At 41.2% G+C, this 18,944-nt stretch overlaps 1 protein-coding gene across 1 annotated transcript in view; it reads left to right on the top strand.

The window, feature by feature from the left end:
* The first annotated feature begins 1,935 nt into the window (after window positions 1–1,935).
* ppp1r16b (protein phosphatase 1, regulatory subunit 16B) overlaps window positions 1,936–18,944 on the top strand; it is an 85,532-nt gene continuing 68,523 nt past the window's right edge. The window contains exon 1 of the mRNA XM_056436458.1: window positions 1,936–1,985. The gene's annotated coding sequence lies outside the window, so the exon portion shown is untranslated. The remainder of the gene's footprint in view (window positions 1,986–18,944) is intronic.

Below are 18,944 nucleotides of genomic sequence, written 5' to 3' on the forward strand. Positions count from 1 at the left end.
TGGAATTCACTTTTCATATTGCATGATCATCATACAGATTAAACATTTAAATCGGAATTGTCAATAGTGTTCCCGAGACGAAAATGTAAAATGTCAGTCATTTTGTCTCAAATGTTCAATTTGCCTCATAAATGTATTACATATAACGTTTTAGATGTAGTTTTTCTCAGTTTTATTGTAACTGTAAAACGATTGCTTTAAAAAAAATGCATTATAAAGGGAAAAAGTTAAAGCTAATAGAAACGATAGAGAGCTGTGTTTGTGAAATAACAATGTTATTCTGTATTTCTTCTTATTATATAAAAAAAATTGAAAATGCACATGCAAACATGTGAATTGTTGTCTGTGCATTTCAGGAGCGTTCTGTAAAAGAGCAGCCCTCTCTTGTGCCAAGAGGCAGATCTCTGAACAATTATGATAATGACACTTCATGTGGTGGGTGGTTGATTGCTTGAGGTGTACCACAGAAAAACAGGAGACATGGGAGTTCAGACAAGAAGCAGAGAAACCAAGAAAGAGAAGGAGATGCAAGGAGGCAGAGAAACAAAAAGGAAAAAGAGGAAATCCAAAAGAGTGGGAGAGAAAACTGAGAGACAGTCTCTTCCATCGTCTACTGTCTCTCCAGAGAGGCTGCGCAGACAAGGCACTATCTTATTATCAGCTTCAGTGTATTTCTAAACCCCAATGAGCAGTAATACAAGTCAGAAATACTGCTAAATAATACATTAGTTATAAAGTTGGTCAAATAAAACGATTTGTATGTGTTTATCTGGATGGCTCATGACAAACTATTATTTACCAACAATGCTGCGAATAAAGATAATTATCTTGGTGTCTTAAACTTTTGATGAAAGTAAATAATCAGAAACACATTACATGTATTTATACAGCCTATGTTTTTGGCCATGATGTTTAATATCTCTAGTTATTAGGTTTATGTCTATTCCTATATTTCTGCACATTTTCTTGGAATTATGAGAGCAACTTAAATGGAAGTCAAACTCCCTTATGCCAGAAAAAGATTGTGTATGTCCCATTACATGTATGTCAAATGCAGTATGCCAAAAATACCAGCATGCTTTGCTGGCTATTCTGACCCACAATCCTTTGCCTGTCGTATATATGGCCTGGAGGGTCAAAGTTTAAGGTTCAGAGTTTGGTGGAAGCATTACATCCCAACTCAATGCATACTGCATGCAGCAGAACATACTCGGCTGCAGTATGTAATAAAAGTAAAAAGAAAATGTATTAGTGAGATATGGAACGAAGTGTCAAGAGAAAAATTAGCAAAATTATTCAAATCTGGCGGCAAATACAAAAAACACAACTAAATAAAGAAACATGCTTCAATTACAGGAAACATCTAAATGGGGCTGCAAACAGCCAAGATGACAGAAGAAGAAATAAAAAAAAAGTGTAACTTAGCTCATTTTCCAACAACACTTTTGTATAGCAGATGTCAAGAACTTTATGAGTTACACACCTCATACTATTTGCAACAACTATTTGCATATATATATATATATATATTTTTTTTTACATTTTAAATTTTTAATAAAAAGTCGCAGTGTGTTGATCTCTTCGGGCCACTGCATATTTCTTACATTCAGCCATGATTCACTTGATATTGAACCTTTCCTTTGAATCCTTGAATTCCTCCCAATAACAACACAACTAAGGGGGTGGGGGCCCCTCGGTGGTCTCGGGCCCCCACGATGTGCACCCCTGAGGTCCACGGTGCTCCTCAGTCTCCTCCTCCCTCTCGGCCCCGCCCTCCAGGAGTGACTTGTGTGTAGCGGCGAGAGGAGAGGGACGCACACACACACGCGCACGCGCACACACACGCGCGCACACACACACACACACACACACACGCTGAGCTTCTCTCCTCAGCCCCGCTCTGTCTCCACTAACGGGACAAGTTTAAACCTTCAGGATATCTCCTCCGGTTTCCTCTCGCCTCCATGTGAACCACCCGGAGTGAGGTGAGTGCACTAATGTACTTGTCAGTGTGTTTTTGGGGGGTGAGCTGTTCTGGTTGAAACTAAACGAGGGGGAAAGAAGAAGAAGAAGAAGGAGAAGAAGAAGGGCTTTATTTCCCCTCCGCGGAGGAGGAAGCGGCAGGCAAGAGGAGGAATCTCTTCTTGGAGCAGTTTTAGCTAACTAGCTCACTTTACCGCCTTTCGAGGGTTACTAACCGTCCCAACAACGTGCCGTTAAACCGGCGACAACCGTCGTTTCCGCTGCTTGTGAATTCGGCTCCACGGTTGTGAGGTTTGCGGAACATCCTCCTCGGCTCCTTCTCACCGCTTCAATGTTCCACATGGCTGTAACAAGCGCGACTGCGTTTCTGCAGCAGACTTGTTGGCCCCTCGGACGCAGTTTGAACCCGCCGGAGGGATTCATACCGCGGCTGCTCGGGGCTCGAGCGCTGCTTCAACTTTTGAATTGAAAATATGTGCAAGTTCAGAAGCAGAAAAATATCTTTTATTTTCATTCTCAATTCATTTTCTGATGGATTATTGTATCCAAAACATAAGAAAATAGTGACTATTTGCTTAGTTTTTCCAAACAACTCTCACCTATTTAAATTACAGTGATATGAACCGAGAAATGAAGAAAACACACACACACGTACACACACACACACACACACACACACACACACACACACACACACACACACACACACACACACACACACACACACACACACACACACACACACGAGGCTAGAAGCCTTGACTTTCCTTTATTGACAAAAGACTTACATTTACATGTATGATGATGATATCAAAACAAAATCCTCACGTTTGAGATGCTGGGAGGTTTGGTCTATAAAATGATAGAAAACTCTCAAAACTGATCACATTTTCCAGTCCAAGTTGTCTTAAATGTTTTGTCCGAACCATCAAGCTTCAGGTTATGCTTGTTTAAAAGAGAGATGCGCAGGAACACGCAGAGTAAAGGATGAAGATAATGAACTATCGATATGTTGGTTGTTTTATTTTCTGACAACCAATCAAACCAGCTTTATATTAAAGACTAGTCCACGATAAGAATCTACGAGATCCTTTAGTACCACGATGACACCAGCACTGTGCCATTTACAAGCGCTGTCTCTGGCTGTCACTGCCTTATGTTCACACAATAGACTGGAAACATTACCACTTTGTGCCAGATGTGCACTTTGTGAAGGATGGTCCGTGTTCCTGCCCGGCTGCGTTGGCCTTTTTAAATGGTTGATGTGTGGAGAGACATCCTGAGCACTTTCTCCTGCTGTTCCTCTCAACATCTGCACCGGCTGTCAGCTCATGTTTGGCACGTTTCCTTCACGTGTCTCAATGCCGAAGAATGAGCGAGTGCAGGTGTGCATCACAAACACGCATCTGGACCGTCACGTTTGATGATATAAACCTTGTGTTCTCTCCACATGATCGTCAGCAGGAAGAGTCGGAGCTGCGGGGCACAGAGGCAGAGTGTAGGTTCACGTCACAATAGGCCCTTCTCATTTCTCAGGTTGTGCATCCGTGATTCCTTTCCTCCATTTAAGGAACGGAAGCATTTAACAAATTAGATTTCCTCACCTCGGCTGCGTCGTTTTAAAGGCACATCGATCAAAATGTGACGTGTGCCATCAGATGTCCGTTGTTTTATTATACTGTGCTGTGTGTGTGCTCTATGACCTTTGAGATGAGCGTAACCCATTCATGACAACTTATTCACTTTTAATTCACTTCACAACATGGCATAATATGACAAGAATGTACAGATGTTATGCATTTTTAATTAACACACATATTATTGAGCTTTTATGTATTTTATTGTGTGAAACAAATGATATGATGAAGAGTGCTATACGAATAAAGAGGGACATGATTAAGTGATGAATACACAAACGGAGTCATGTCTATCTAGATGACAGCAAGAAATACAAATTAGTGCTACATGCGAGAGAATGTTCTTATTGTTATAATAATTTGATTTCAGAGATTTCATGTCATGATTATAGCAGTTGAATTGAGTTGTAACCTACATTTAAAACATAAGAAATATCAACGTGAAATTACTAAAGGGCAGATAGTTTGATCTTTTTAAATAGCTAGAGTATATGAATACAACAGGACCAGTTATATTTGTAGAGTCCTGAAATGGTTTGAGATCATTCCAGCTGTGTGTCACCGTCACGGCCCTTTTATTAGTCACGGGCAAAAGATTAATTGGTCTTTCTTCGCTCAATAGCTCCTCGGGCAAACCTCCTCGCTCCTCGAGATGCATTTTTGGAATCGGGACGTAAAGCACTGTGATTGATCTGCGTTGCAATCCTGAGGATGGAGGAGACGAGGAGGTACAAAATCAAGAAATGAGAAAGGTCCTTTTTATGTAAGGGAAAAAAAAGGAAAAAACTGAGAAATAAACGGAGAAAAAGCAACACGTATTGCAGTGCCATTATACCATTATTATTTGGAGCTAATGCACACTCGCACATTGCCACATTAGCAATGTCCTCCTCCACAGCCAACAGTCCTCTGGTGTTTCAGACAATAAATCATTGGTCTGGATAGTGAAACGGCAAAATGAGATTCTGCGTGTCTGAGCGAGCGTCTCTGATCTCCGAGGAGCCCCACTGCTCTCCTTCAGTTCTTCCTCTCCACTGATGAGCTGCCTCCGTCATATATTCTCTATAGTTTTGTACCCTAACTGATGTTTAATTATTCCGACACGGTGATTTTGCTGTTGCTCATAAAATATTGAAAGAGAACAGCGGACCAGGAGGCGCACTGCAGGGCTCCAGACTAACTTTTTTTACTATTTCCTGGGTCAAAATGGGTCCTATTCGTGCAGGTCGAGCTCGGTCCATTCACGCACCTCACAGTTGTGTATTGATCAGACAAGAAGACACGCTTATCAACTCCAGTGTTTCCCTACCATTATAACAGGGTGAAATCTCCACCCGCCACCCTGTATGACAGAGCGATGCGCGCACCGACATCGAAGTTCTGCCGTGATGCGCCCCACCCATTGATTGAATGCATTCATAGAAAGCAGTTTCTTTTAGGAAACGGAATCAAAAATAAATATTACTATGCAGCATGTTTTCTTTCAATACCATCTAGGGTTTGATGATGTTATGATTAGAGATGCACCGATCAGGTTTTGGTGATCACTGAAATCAGTATCTGCCGATCACCGATAATAGACTATGAGGAAATACATATATAAAGCAACTCAAACATTAAAGAAATTACAGATTTCTTTAAACATTTAGGACTTTACTTTGAAAATGTCCTAATTGATACATTCAAATTGTTTGATTGCGATTTCAGATATGTATGGAACACATCTGCATTATTCATTTCCTGGAACTCTTGCGGAAATCTATATACAGGACTTTTCTTAACATACAAAAGTCTGACTAATTTTTATAAACTCTTCCTTGGTCCAGTAAAAATGTTTTAATGTTAGCATAATTTAATCTCAGAAATGATCTATAAAGATATATCAGTTCATTGTTTACTTTTATATGTTCGTGTATGATTTGTCGACATCTTATTTTGATAAACGGATGTTGTTTCACGTGGTTCTTTCCGCTAACTTTGCAAAACCGGATGTTGTCACTTAGATCCTTCTTATCAAAATCCTCGCGCGCTCCCGATCGAATGCGTTTACCGTGAGCGACAGTGCAGAGATTCAACTCGGGGACGGGACGCCGCTCGGTGGTGAGGATCCTCGTGGACCTCTCACTCTGCGGCCCTCGCCCTCGTTGCGTCTCCGTTGCGGTGCGCCTCCACACACAGGCCAGCCTTCTGCTTCGGTTTTCGTCTCTTTTCTTCTTCTTCTGGAGTTAATGTCGGTTAGCAAACCAGTCATTCAGGCATTACCGCTAACTATAGTGGGCTGAAGTGTAGAACAAGTTTGTCAGCAACAAAAATATTTCATAAAAAAAAGAAATCTGTTGATGAAAAATTTACTCGCACTGTGTCTAATTTTAGGCGCAAAATGCGACCATTTGGTCGCAGTCTGGAGCCCTGCACTGAAAGACACCGGCTTCACTGGGGAAGGAGCCGGGCGCCGTCTGTGACTGACATCAAAGCAAGTCAACACAGACACAACCACCGTTGTTAAATGACATTTTTGCTAAAAAGAAGATACAATTCCCTATTTGTTTCAGTCCTCACTGGAATGTTCTTGTTTGAATTGGAATTCTGTTCCTCTACTTCCAGCTGCCTAAATTGTCTTTGAGCCATGCCTGGAACCAGTGTGCTTCATTACCATCGAAAAGCGATCAAACCAGATTAGCGTTCTGATTACAGCTACCAAGCCGGCGCTGTCTGCTAATCCGTGGTCTTAATACTCACACAGGCAAATCTCGCGGCAGCCATCGAGGCTACTTAGAGGCCTTCGAGGTCTACCGCTTCGTCTCTTGTCCACTTTGTAATCAAGCTTTGAATTTGTCCCTGGATGTTGATTTGGATGTGCAGGATTGGCTTGTTTGTACTGACAGGGTTGTGAGTTATAAACTGTGCAGCAGTGTTATACTACGGTCCTCTTAATCGCTTTCATCGAGAAAAACAAAAGGATTCCTGACTGAAATCAGTGGAAGCCTGTGATATATGCATACACTAGTATTCTTCAGATTGTGTTGCTTGGCTGGGAAGTGATCAGGGGCCATGATGGTGGATCCCCTGCTGATGCATGCTGGGATGTGTCTGAACCCCCCCTGTGTGACCACTCACTGAGAGGATAACACCAGAGCTCTGTCCTCCCCATCAAGTGTTTGTGTGACCATTTGTTATTGTGGCTCTTCGTTTTCAGACGCTCACTGTCCCTTTTAATGATTACAAATAATCTAAATCTGCATAATAGTGCATTTTTGTAAATTTGTATTGGCCTAAAGATTTCAAAAGCAAACCCTCAACAACATGAAACCAAATCAAGACATCACCCAGTCCCCATTGTCAAATCTAGAGCTGCAACAAAATGTTGATTATTGACAGATCCCATCATCAGAAAAATATGCTGCAACTATTTTCATGATCGATTAATCCTCTGAGTTATGGTTCATGCAAAAATGGCAAATTTTACTTCACTCCAGTTTTTTAAATCTTTTGAATATCCTTGGGTATAGGATGTTTGTCGGGCAAAACGACATTTACAGATGTGGGGTTCTTGGGGTATTGTTAATATGTATTTTTCACAATTTTCCGTCATTCTATATACCAAATGATTAATCAATAATAAAAATAAGTGTTATTTGCCCCAATCAAATCTCTTAACTCAGCAGTAAAGCAACCCTCATTACACATGAACCTTCACAACATAACTCACTCCAGTTCCTCCAATCAGGCTGAATGAATGAATTTTGCTCTTACATCCACAGGAAAGAACAAACCTTTTATATTATTTAAAAAATACAATGTCAACAAGCCTAAAACAAGGCTGTTTTTCTTAAATTATTTCAATTTTTCTTTCCGAAGCCAACAGGTTCACTCGGGAAGCACATGTCTTTGTCGGCTTTCATGCATATTAAATGTATTTTTTGATTCAGTGTTTTTACATCCAGTGGTATCTGTAGCTCATTGCATGTTTCTGTGTCAAAGCCAAAACATCTCATGCAGATTGTGTCTTTAGAAGCACACCGACCAATCAGAGTCAGTGAAGTGTTGTGAACAGGAAGTGAGCTCATAGAGTTCGTGGCCTGCGCTCTGTGTTCAGGAAGGCGTTTGACTGAGGGTGGGGGGGGGGGGGGGGGGGCATTGTGAAGGTTTTTTCCTCACGTTGTTGTGGATCGCACACAAGCAGCAAGCCTCTCTGGTCTAGTTTAAAAGTTGCGCATGGTTACTCATGTGTACTGTACAATCTGGGATGTTCCAGTGTCTTATCAAAGCTATCTTATATAGAAAGCATGAAGTGGTCTCTCTTCTTGGGAAGAGCAGTGCTTTCTGAGTGTTTCATACCAGTCGATAGCCGGGAAAAATAGTCGCTATTCATAAAGATTCCTGCTGTCCAGATGAGCAAAATGCCTCTAAGAAAAGAGGAGCACAGCTGTTGAACTTCAAAGGCAAAATTCAGCGAACACTGAAAGTGGTGTTGAAATGGGCCCTTTGTGTGTGTGTGTGTGTGTGTGTGTGTGTGTGTGTTTGTGTGCTTTTTGAAGGCTGTTTTCATGAATTATCCCTCTGCTGTTTGAGATGGTGCCTTTAATGTCTGGTCTGCCCTGTCTTCCATCTCTGCTGGTCCAGAATTCACTGGCCACTCTGCTGCTTGGTTGTGCCGGCAGCTGAGGGTCGTGCTTGAAAACCCTCGACACACACACACACACACACACACACACACACACACACACACACACACACACTCGGTTAACCGATAATGTTTTCCCCATTAAGGTTTTCGAAACTAGCGAGGACCGATGCTCCCTCAGCTCTGATTTCTGGAGCGCAGGATTCCCTTTGAAGGGTGAACAGCTGGATCTGTTTAAATAGTGATGTGTAAGCACAAGTTTGTCTGAAAGCTTACTTTTAGGAATCCTCCAAAGAAACTTATTCGTTTCAAGAGTATTATAGTCTAGACATGACGCTGGTGTCTAAACCGATCAGCACCTGTTGCAACATTCATTTAAAGAAGGAGCCGGAAGCTCCGATCTGACTCTGGTGCCTTGTTCCGCCTCCTAAAACAATGACGTGGTGTGTTTTTGAGAGCTGTGGGTCAGCGTCTCTGCTGGGTTTCAGTCCAGCGATCGAATTACCTCCACTGAGGAAGTTATGCGTTTCTGTCTTGTCGGCAAGACGTCTTGTCATGTTGAGAGCTTTCAAAGAAATGAAGTATGAAGGAACATGCTTTTTTTTAATGTGGCTCTACATTTGAAATCGTATGATCTTTTGTTAATGTTGTGAAATTAGGGTTTGTGGATTATTTGAGCTATTTTATTATGAATTACTACATTTCTAACATGTTTAACTCATGGTTATAAGTGACACCGTATTGATGCAAAACCAAATTTGGATGAAAAAACATTAAAATCAACACCTGGTCTGGTAGAATAAAAAATCAACAACAAACTGAATCCTAATAACGACTGAGAATAAACATGATTCATTTGTAACTTTATGTTGTTGTTAGGGCTAGAACACAATTAAATATGATAATCCATCATATTGTTCTTCAATGGAATCATATTGTGAAGAAGTCATTAATTAAGTAGTTTTAAATTGATGATACTAAGTAAAATTGATTGAATTAAAACACACCTTTTCATTTGCAAAGTATTTAGTTCACACAAGAGTACATATTTATATGTATACTCTTGTGTTTTTTCAAATATACTTTTTATTTGTGAAATTATCAAAAAGTATGCTCTGAAAATGAAATACCCTAATCATGAGAGACAATCACCTCGCCCTAGTTGACTTCAAATACGCACATAACTAGACACCGAACAATGGATATCATTTGGAAGTGTCATATCAAAAGGAATCTGTCTTCACACTGGTTTTGTTTTAATCTAAACTTGAGTTGCGACTGTCTCCCTCTAATCCTCTCAATCTGACTTCACTCTTATTTACTTTGGTTTCAATCTGTGCAACGTTTGAATTATTCTTGGAAAATTGTGTACGGTTTAGTGGCGCGATGTGAGCGTCACTGAAGGGAGCGCAGGAAAGGAAAATAAAAGAGATTATTTCCACTGCCCTACTTGGAAGATTAAGCTGGGTCTGCATGTTATTTTATGCTCAGTCAAACGTTTTCTTGCAAACTGTGCAGAGCTATAAGTAATAATGTCTTCATCATATATAATAAATAGACTTGTCCTTGTATAGGGCTTCTCTAGTCTTCCGAACCAATCAAAGCACTCTAACACTACTTGTCATCGTTCACACATGACAGGGGCTACCTGCCCATCAGGACTCTAACTAACCATTCATAACTAATTAGTGTTAAGTGCCTTGCCCGAGGACACATGGACTAGCCGAGCCGGGTATCAAACCACCGATCTTCTGACTCTGCACTTCCGCTGAACCAAATGATCTTTTCCACAGGTATTACGGATTGTATTCTGCTTGCACATTAACCATACCGCAATTGAACTGGACCACGTTGACATAACAGACAATTATAGTCTCTGCATGATTATTATTCCCTGCATGAGTGGAAACAAGTCTATATATTAAGTTGAACTGTCCCAGATTCAAACCGGGCAGTGTTAGAGTTATAACTGCATTAAATCAGACGTTCACAAACCTGTAGAAATAGTTTTTCATCCAACATCAGAGATCAAAGTATCGAGGGGTCGACTCTAACCTCACTCATTTTGTCTGCCGTGGCTCATCTGAAACTATTCAGACGGATCTTTGTTCTGCAGTGTCGTAAAATGAGAAATCAGTCTGTATCCCTCTTGCTCTGGCCAGGCATGCAGATACTGGGCCGGTGCCGGCTCACTGCGCACCCATCTTGGTTTAGTCGTGGATTAGAAGTGACACTGACTGCAGGCTGCCAGAGTCTAAGCCTTGTTTACTCTGGCTCGGTCTTAGCCAGGGACTCAAACCATCATTAGGCAGCAAAATGACTCAACAGTGTGATGGAGCTCCAGACGGGGAGAGCCAGAGAAAAGAATACACAGGGGAAAAAGGGTATAGGCGGAACAATTTAGAAATGAAACAGAGGATTTTCCTGAATTCGCATCAGATAGAGTGAACCGGATGACTTTAGCAGGGGGGAGGGGGGGGGAACAGGGTGTGTATTGGTCAAGCCCTTTTAGAAATAAACAGACAGATTTGTCTAAAATAAACACGAGTGGCTCATGTCAGTGTGGAGCAGATGGACGATTAACCCCACCCAGGACCGGGACAGGACAGCAGGCCCTGAACATGGACTGCTGCTGTTGGGCCGAGAATCTGTGACCAGGTTATTTATGCATTGAATTTGAGGTTTTTTGTTAAACCATCGAGGCAAAAAAACAAAAACAGTTCAGACCTTCGTCCAACCAAAGTGTGTTAGCAGTGTTGTGTCTTGTCAGGAAACGTTGGGAACCCTGACCGGGGGATCTGTCACCTCCCTCACAGAACTGTGAGGGAGGTGAATAAAAAGAGTGATCACTGAGACAACGGGAACATGGAGACTTCAGACTTGCACAACAACAAAGCAGACTACACTAAATATTCAATTTGTTGGACATGGCAGGGCATGAATCCTTTCTGCAAAGTGCTGGTGAAAGGAGGAGAATTATAATCCTTCAAAGTTAGCCGAATGGACTTTAAGACAGGCCTGCAGATCACTGAGTCTAGATGAGAAGATGTACACTACTTACACACAGGAAAACGGCAACATTTTTGGTAAATTATCTGTGAAAGAGTTCCCCCAACGTTCAAGAGTTCACACATAGCTCTGCTATACTGTACATGGAAAAACTCTCCGTCTTGTTGTAAAGATTATGCAATAACGTGTGCGGTGGTATGCGGTTAGTCAGACGAGGTAATGCATGATGTTGAAAGATGTTGTGAAGTTTTTCGACCAGCGATGGTTGAGCAATGTGTTTTATGGCTCCTCGTTCTGTTTGTAGCATGAACACCCGTCTGCACATGGGTGACATGATGCAGCTTCGATGCTATTGCAGTGGTTGAAGAAGTGTAGTAATGCACCTGCAAAGGCAATTAGAACGGGCACTCGGTAGAGCGCATACCGTCGCATATCACAAGATTGGGCATTGAATTATGAACATGTTGGCATTAGTTGCATGGCAATTGGATAGAAATTGACCGCGCTATGGTAAATAGAAGATGTTGACCTTTTCATGACCTTGACCTTTGACCTGATCGATCCCAAAATCTAATCAAATGGTCCCCGGATAATAACCAATCATCCCACCAAATTTCATGCGATTCAAGAAGATTTTGACCTTTTCATGACCTTGACCTTTGACCCGATCGATCCCAACATCTAATCAAATGGTCCCTAGATAATAACCAATCATCCCACCAAATTTCACGCGATTCGGTTTAATACTTTTTGAGTTATGCGAGTAACACGCATACAAATAAATAAATACACGGCGATCAAAACATAACCTTCCGCATTTTCAATGCGAAGGTAATTATGAGGAAGACTACAAGCTGGCATACATGGATGTAACCGATTTAAGATGGAAAAATATTCACGCAAGAGCTGTAATGAGTAGTCAAGTGAGCTCGAGCTTAAGGAAATCGAGTGGCTCGGCAGAAATCTGAAACTACTTTGATATTGGATTTATTGTTGAGACCACCAACCGATCTCTGATGCCAGTTTCCAGTTGTGTATTTTCTGTTTTATATAGTCTTGTATGATATCGATAATAGACAATTGAGAAACAAAATCTTCAGGGAATCCTTTAATCTCTCTCATTGGCTCGCTTGCTCTGGAAACGTCGTCCGTGCTTTGCCTGGGAATGTCGCTGCTTTTGCTCTCATCGATGCCGTGGAGGGAGATTGCTGGTAATCTCACGAGGTCTTGCTGCAGCGCCTTGCATAAAAAAATTCCCGTCTCCTCTTCACGAAGCAACAATGGCAGTAAAACACTTACAGGTGAAGGTGAAGGAGGCAACGATTGACCAACCACGTCACAACACTTGACATCATTGCCTCTAGAAATGGTAATAGAAATGGTTATTATGCATTTGGTCATCCTTCCTTTCTGTTTGTGATGAGGTTTAATGCTTTGAGTTATAGAACTGATACTGACCTCTTGTCTATTTTCGGTAAATCAACTTTGGGCACATTGCATGATAAATTACAAGCTGCTAATACACTGCTTTAAAAAACGTTGCATTGTTTTTAAAGGCTTCTCCCAGAAACCTCAGTCTTCACTTGCAAAGATAATCAAGAATCTAACCAGGTGCCCGGTAAAACCTCTTTATCACTGGACAAAAAACTCCACCAACCTCTGGAGTGGAAACACTCAAACGGTCCCTTTTTCCAGTGCAAAGTGCATTGTAGTCAATGTCTAAAATGTTTAATTATCAGGTATTTTGACTATTATGATTCATTAACATATAAAACATACAATAAGACAACAGAGATTTTTATCTTGACGGTGATCAGATAACGGTCTTTGTTCGTCTTCCCACTGTTCTCACAATCACCAACTCTGGTGGGATCCTTTGACAGAGAGGTTGGATAAGTAACGGAAATTAAAAACGAATTAACCACTGTAACATTTTTGCTGTTTACTAAAACCTGTCTGTGACGTTTAACGTGAAACACAAGGAAAAAAACAGTGCAACGGCATGGTCTCCAAGCAAGGAGAAAGGAGTCCAACACCTGTTTTCGGTGTGTTTTCCTGTGTTTAAACAACGTTCATCCCGCTGACCTGCTGCTGACGCTGTGGGCTTGTGTAGCGATGACACATGTTTCTGTCTGTCAGTTGACATAGTTTTGTGTCTCTGCTCTGAAGATCTTCCGATAAATGATCTCGTGGTAAAATGACTATTCAGTTGCGTAATGATTACTTATATATACTGTATACTAAACAAAGAAAAATATATATTAACCCCTTTTGTAAACATTTGAGGCTGTCAGAAACTTTATTTGACAATGTACAAACAAAATAGTAATTTGTCTTCCCACATGCAAAATGGTGGCTTTGAAAAAAGAAAGAAAACGTGCCACATTAGGCCTTGACTGTTGCAGCTTTGGTCACCGGTTGTCAAACAAATAGCCTGTTCCTGTGCTTTTTAGTACAATATGTGTGTTTGTTATCTACATTAGCCCTTCTCATAGTTTCCATCTTAGACAGTTGGACACTTGTGGGTCGAATATGAATCATGAGTGAGGATTGGAAGAGAAAAATGCATCTTCTGAATCCAATATGAAAGCACAATAACCGTTGTTGTGAATTTTATTCTTCCTCATTGTACAATTTCATTTTTATTCACACTTCACAGAACAACATTGTAGCAGATTGGTAGTGCTTCTCAGCACGTCTCAACATTTTGAGACGGAGAGGTTTTCCGTTTAAGATTGTTTCTCCATGTAGAGATGTTTATTATTTTTTTACAATTCATACTTTTGCATACATTTTTTCTATTTTTTCTAACACTACTCCAGGAGCAACACAAGGCGTTTTTTGCGTACTGCGCTTCACGTTACCGTAGTTTCTCAAGCGTGCCAGAGAACTACGTTGGCCTTCGGCTAGTAGAAAAACGTCACATGGCAAATCCACAAAGATGACCCACTCCTAATAAAGATAATGAGTTCAGTCCAAGCAAAGCAAAACACACATATTCTAAGTTTCTGGTGTTAATACACTAATTAAAACATAGTTATGAAAATTATATTTCATTTCTGCTCATAGTTCCGTGCCTTTAAGTGAAGGTGTTCTTTAGGTGCTGTCTCGGATGTCAGCCTTAATTGATGATTAGGGACACCTGCATGTTTCCTCCGCTATCTTAAAACAACCAAAACAAAAGAGAGAATCTTGAGAAGATATACTTTTTTTTCCCATATAGAAATATACTGACACAAGCAAAGAATCTCGTGACGTCAACCAAGAAGCAGATCGTGTTTGTTGTGTCATAGCAGATTCTTAAAATAATTAAGTAGTATTGTTATTGGCCATATAAGGGGAATGTAAGAACACAGTTAAAGATTAACTGCCTCTAATTGGAGGGTTTAGGTTAGTTTACTGCCTCTAAAATGTGAGAACAGGACTTTGTTTCTGGAGGCAGGATTTTTTCTTTTTTCTGTGGACTTTATTGACCCCCATGTCTCACACCTTTCCATTCATGGGAGTTCTGAGGTCCTTTGTCCAGCTTGGCTTAATGCTGGATTAACGGCGGTACAATGGCAGGACTAATAGCCCTGGTCGGCGCTGACCTGGCCGTGTCAGGCAGGGCGAAGTACAACCACAAATTAGGTTAACAGGAATTATAATCTGGACATTGAATGGCTGTATGGCCAGCCGGGTTGTGTAGCAGTGGTTAATATGTTGGTCACTCACATGTCGGTCAGTAGGCCCTGCAGGATCAGTCCCGGAAGATACATTTAGATTTACTGCAAGATTGCGGTCTTAGTATTCACGAGCTTCCAGTAAACAGCTTATGTGGATATAAGCAGATGTAGTTTTAGTACTTATCAGCTGAGTTGAGCTTATTCATGTGTATCACCGTGAAATATAGAATTACTTTTGTGCACAAAAACTAAAGCCATCTAAACAGTGTTTGTGCTTCTTGGCTTAGTTCTGAATGCAGATGGGCAGTTATGGCATCCTGTAGCACCCCAACATCTTTCTTTAGTCGACATGCAGGCTGCTGCCTCCCTCTGCCCTGGTTCATTACGACAGGGGAGACAATGACCCAGAATCGAGTTGACCTGAGTGCTTTAAATCAAGGCTCCACCAGAGGAAATACATTCGCTCCCTATACCAGCACGCCCAACGCCAACTAGGACAAGTAATCCAGACAGAATAAAAAACGTCCTCTTAGACGACGCAGAGGGAGAAAGGGATGGAAGACCCGAAAGACTCAGAGAGAGAGAGAGATAGTATTGTATGGAAAGAGAAAGAGAGAAAGAGAGAATATTGACTGGATAGATGGAAAAGTGGTGCACTGCTGCAACACCAACACCCCTTTTGACACGAGACAAGTCATCTCACGGGACACGGATCAAAGCAGTTGGTCGAATCCATTGCATCCACTCTTCTACATTATTACCTTTGCATTGAAAATGCCGGAAGGTTATGTTTTGATCGCCGTGTATTTATTTATTTATTTATTTGTATGCGTGTTATTCGCAAAACTCAAAAAGTATTGAACCGAATCGCATGCAATTTGGTGGGATGATTGTTTATTATCCGGGGACCAGTTGATTAGATTTTGGGATCGATCGGGTCAAAGGTCAAGGTCAAAGGTCATGAACAGGTCAAAATCTTTCGCAGAACTCAAAAAGTATTGAACCGAATCGCATGAAATTTGGTGGGATGATTGTTTATTATCCGGGGACTAGTTGATTAGATTTTGGGATCGATCGGGTCAAAGGTCATGAACAGGTCAAATCTTCTTGAATCACATGGAATTTGGTGGGATGATTGGTTATTATCCGCGGACCATTTGATTAGATTTTGGGATCAATCGGGTCAAAGGTCAAGGTCAAGGTCATGGAAAGGTCAAAATCTTTTTTTTACCATAGCACGATAAATTTTTGTCCAATTGGCATGCAACTAATGCCAACATGTTCATAATTCAATGCCCAATCTTGTGATATGCGAAGGTATGCGCTCTACCGAGTGCCCGTTCTAGTTACCTTCGCATTGAAAATGCGGAAGGTTATGTTTTGATCGCCGCGTATTTATTTGTATGCGTGTTATTCGCCTAACTCAAAAAGTATTAAACCGAATCGCATGAAATTTGGTGGGATGTTTGGTTATTATCCGGGGACCATTTGATTAGATTTTGGGATCAATCGGGTCAAAGGTCAAGGTCATGAAAAGCTCAAAATCTTATTTTTACCATAGCACGGTCAATTGTTATCCAATTGGCATGCAACTAATGCCAAAATGTTCATAATTCAATGCCCAATCTTGTGATATGCGAAGGTATGCGCTCTACCGAGTGCCCGTTCTAGTATTATATTTGTTTGCCTACCAGTCAACTGGAATGATCCTACCATTTAGGGCTGGGTAACACACCGTTACATTATCCAGGTATCTAAAACTATAAGAACTACCAAAGGTGGCATTGAACTTCTGTCTGCTTTTTCCTTGATCACATGGTTCCTGACTCAAACCGGTTATTTTAGCCACGGTTTTAGACACTGAGTTAGTTTAGTGTGTGTGTGTGTGTGTGTGTGTTTGAGTTCCATGGCTCATTGAAGCCTGCCTTGTTTTCTGTTTATCTGTTTACATACAGCAGCAGCTGCTCCTCTTCCCTTTCTTTACACTCCTCTGCTATCCTCAGCCTCTGAATAAGATGGTTTCCTTTATTCTCTTTTTTTGGTTTGAAAGGAAGCTGCTGCTGCTCCTCCTGCTGCTGCTGAGGGAGCCGAGACACACGTTCATAACATCACTCAATGTCATGGGAGAGGGCATTCAAAGGTGTAATATACGTGATTGGGAGCACCTTGAATGCCTCTTCACAGCTTTCAACATGGCGACGGCGAGCCGGCGGCTCACAACTCACGGCGCTAACATCGCTTACAGTGTAAACAACGGCGAAAGTGTCTGACCCAGTGTTTACCTGAGGGGGGAACCTGAGGGTGGGTGCTAAGCTTCTGCATCGACGGCTTCATCAGCTGTACCCGCCGCCGTATGAGCGCAGCGCCGAGCGGTGGCCGTGAGCGAGCCAGAGAATGTCAACAAAGCAATGAGAAGCTCTGATAACCACACAGAGGAAGAGTTTCTGCATTCCATGCTTAGGTAGACATTGACAGATTGTTGAATACAGCTCCTTTTAAATATTACTTACACATCTAGTTGCACTAAGTGAAACTAAGTGCCAATTGAGTGGGATGGAGAATAATGGAGTTGTTATATCAAGTCAATGATTAGTTAAAGTAAAGCAACACAAAGCTTGATTAAAAGATTAACATATATAATACATCATTGTAGCCTCAATACATTATGTAATAGAGGAAAAGAATTGAAGCACTATAATTCAAACTACAGGTGAAACAAATGATATACAGCATTGAAAAGACATATCACGGTTTAACTGACTGAGGGGAACTGCAGAGCTAATTCAAGCTCTACGTGAGCTAGGTGTACAGTGAGTCGTTTACGGTGTGTGTATTTGTGTACGTGTGTGTGTGTGTGTGTGTGTCTGGCTCTCCAAACACAGACCTGGGTTTTGTCAGTTTGACTTCAGCGACTTTGGGCTGACACGGCCAGGGGTCGTGTTTCGGCTAATGGCTGCGGTTGTCAGAGAGGTCAGATGTCACATCTCAGTGCGCCAGTCAAAACCAACTGCTTCCTGTTTTAATGGCCATGTGCTGTGGCATTAGCCTTTTGTGAAGTGTTTCCTCAACACTGACTCAGAGCCCAAATTAATTGCCCAATAACGAGGACATTCGGGTAAATCTTCAGAAGTTTTGGGTCCGCAGTGAAATACGTCTAAGAGCTGCTGCGTCTGTCGCTGATGAATACAATCAGGTGATGTATAATATCTCACATAATGTACATATTGTTACCTTCGCATTGAAAATGCGGAAGGTTATGTTTTGATCGCCGTGTATTTATTTCTTTCTTTGTATGCGTGTTATTCACAAAACTCAAAAAGTATTGAACCGAATCGCATGCAATTTGGTGGGATGATTGTTTATTATCCGGGGACCAGTTGATTAGATTTTGGGATCGATCGGGTCAAAGTTCAAGGTCAAAGGTCACGAACAGGTCAAAATCTTCTTGAATCGCATGAAATTTGGTGGGATGATTGGTTATTATCCGGGGACCATTTGATTAGATTTTGGGATCAAAGGTCAAGGTCAAGGTCATGGAAAGGTCAACATCTTTTTTTTACCATAGCACGATACATTTTTGTCCAATTGGCATGCAACTAATGCCAAAATGTTCATAATTCAATGCCCAATCTTGTGATATGCGAAGGTATGCGCTCTACCGAGTGCCCATTCTAGTTACAATATTGTTTGATACAATAAGTGGTTCTTGAATTTGTTGAGCCTCTAGACAACCTTTTTTATGTAGGTTCAAGTTCACTGGAATGGGAGAATCTGAATTATATATTGCTAATTATTCCAACTACTGGGCTCGAACGCAATCAGATTTGAATGAATTCTCAATTGCAGCCCATCATATTTGGGTTTATCCAAATGTAGTTTTAGATAATCTGACTAAACTGCTGTATTGTTTACAAACTGTCTAATCATCTGAACATGTTTCTCACCCCGTCAGGGTGTTTCTAGATCTTAATAATTGATGAAATAATGGGATAAACCAGAATTATTGTTTAAACAAAAGGCAGTGTT

The sequence above is a fragment of the Pseudoliparis swirei genome, chromosome 18 (assembly GCF_029220125.1).
Source record: "Pseudoliparis swirei isolate HS2019 ecotype Mariana Trench chromosome 18, NWPU_hadal_v1, whole genome shotgun sequence".
NCBI lineage: Eukaryota > Metazoa > Chordata > Actinopteri > Perciformes > Liparidae > Pseudoliparis > Pseudoliparis swirei.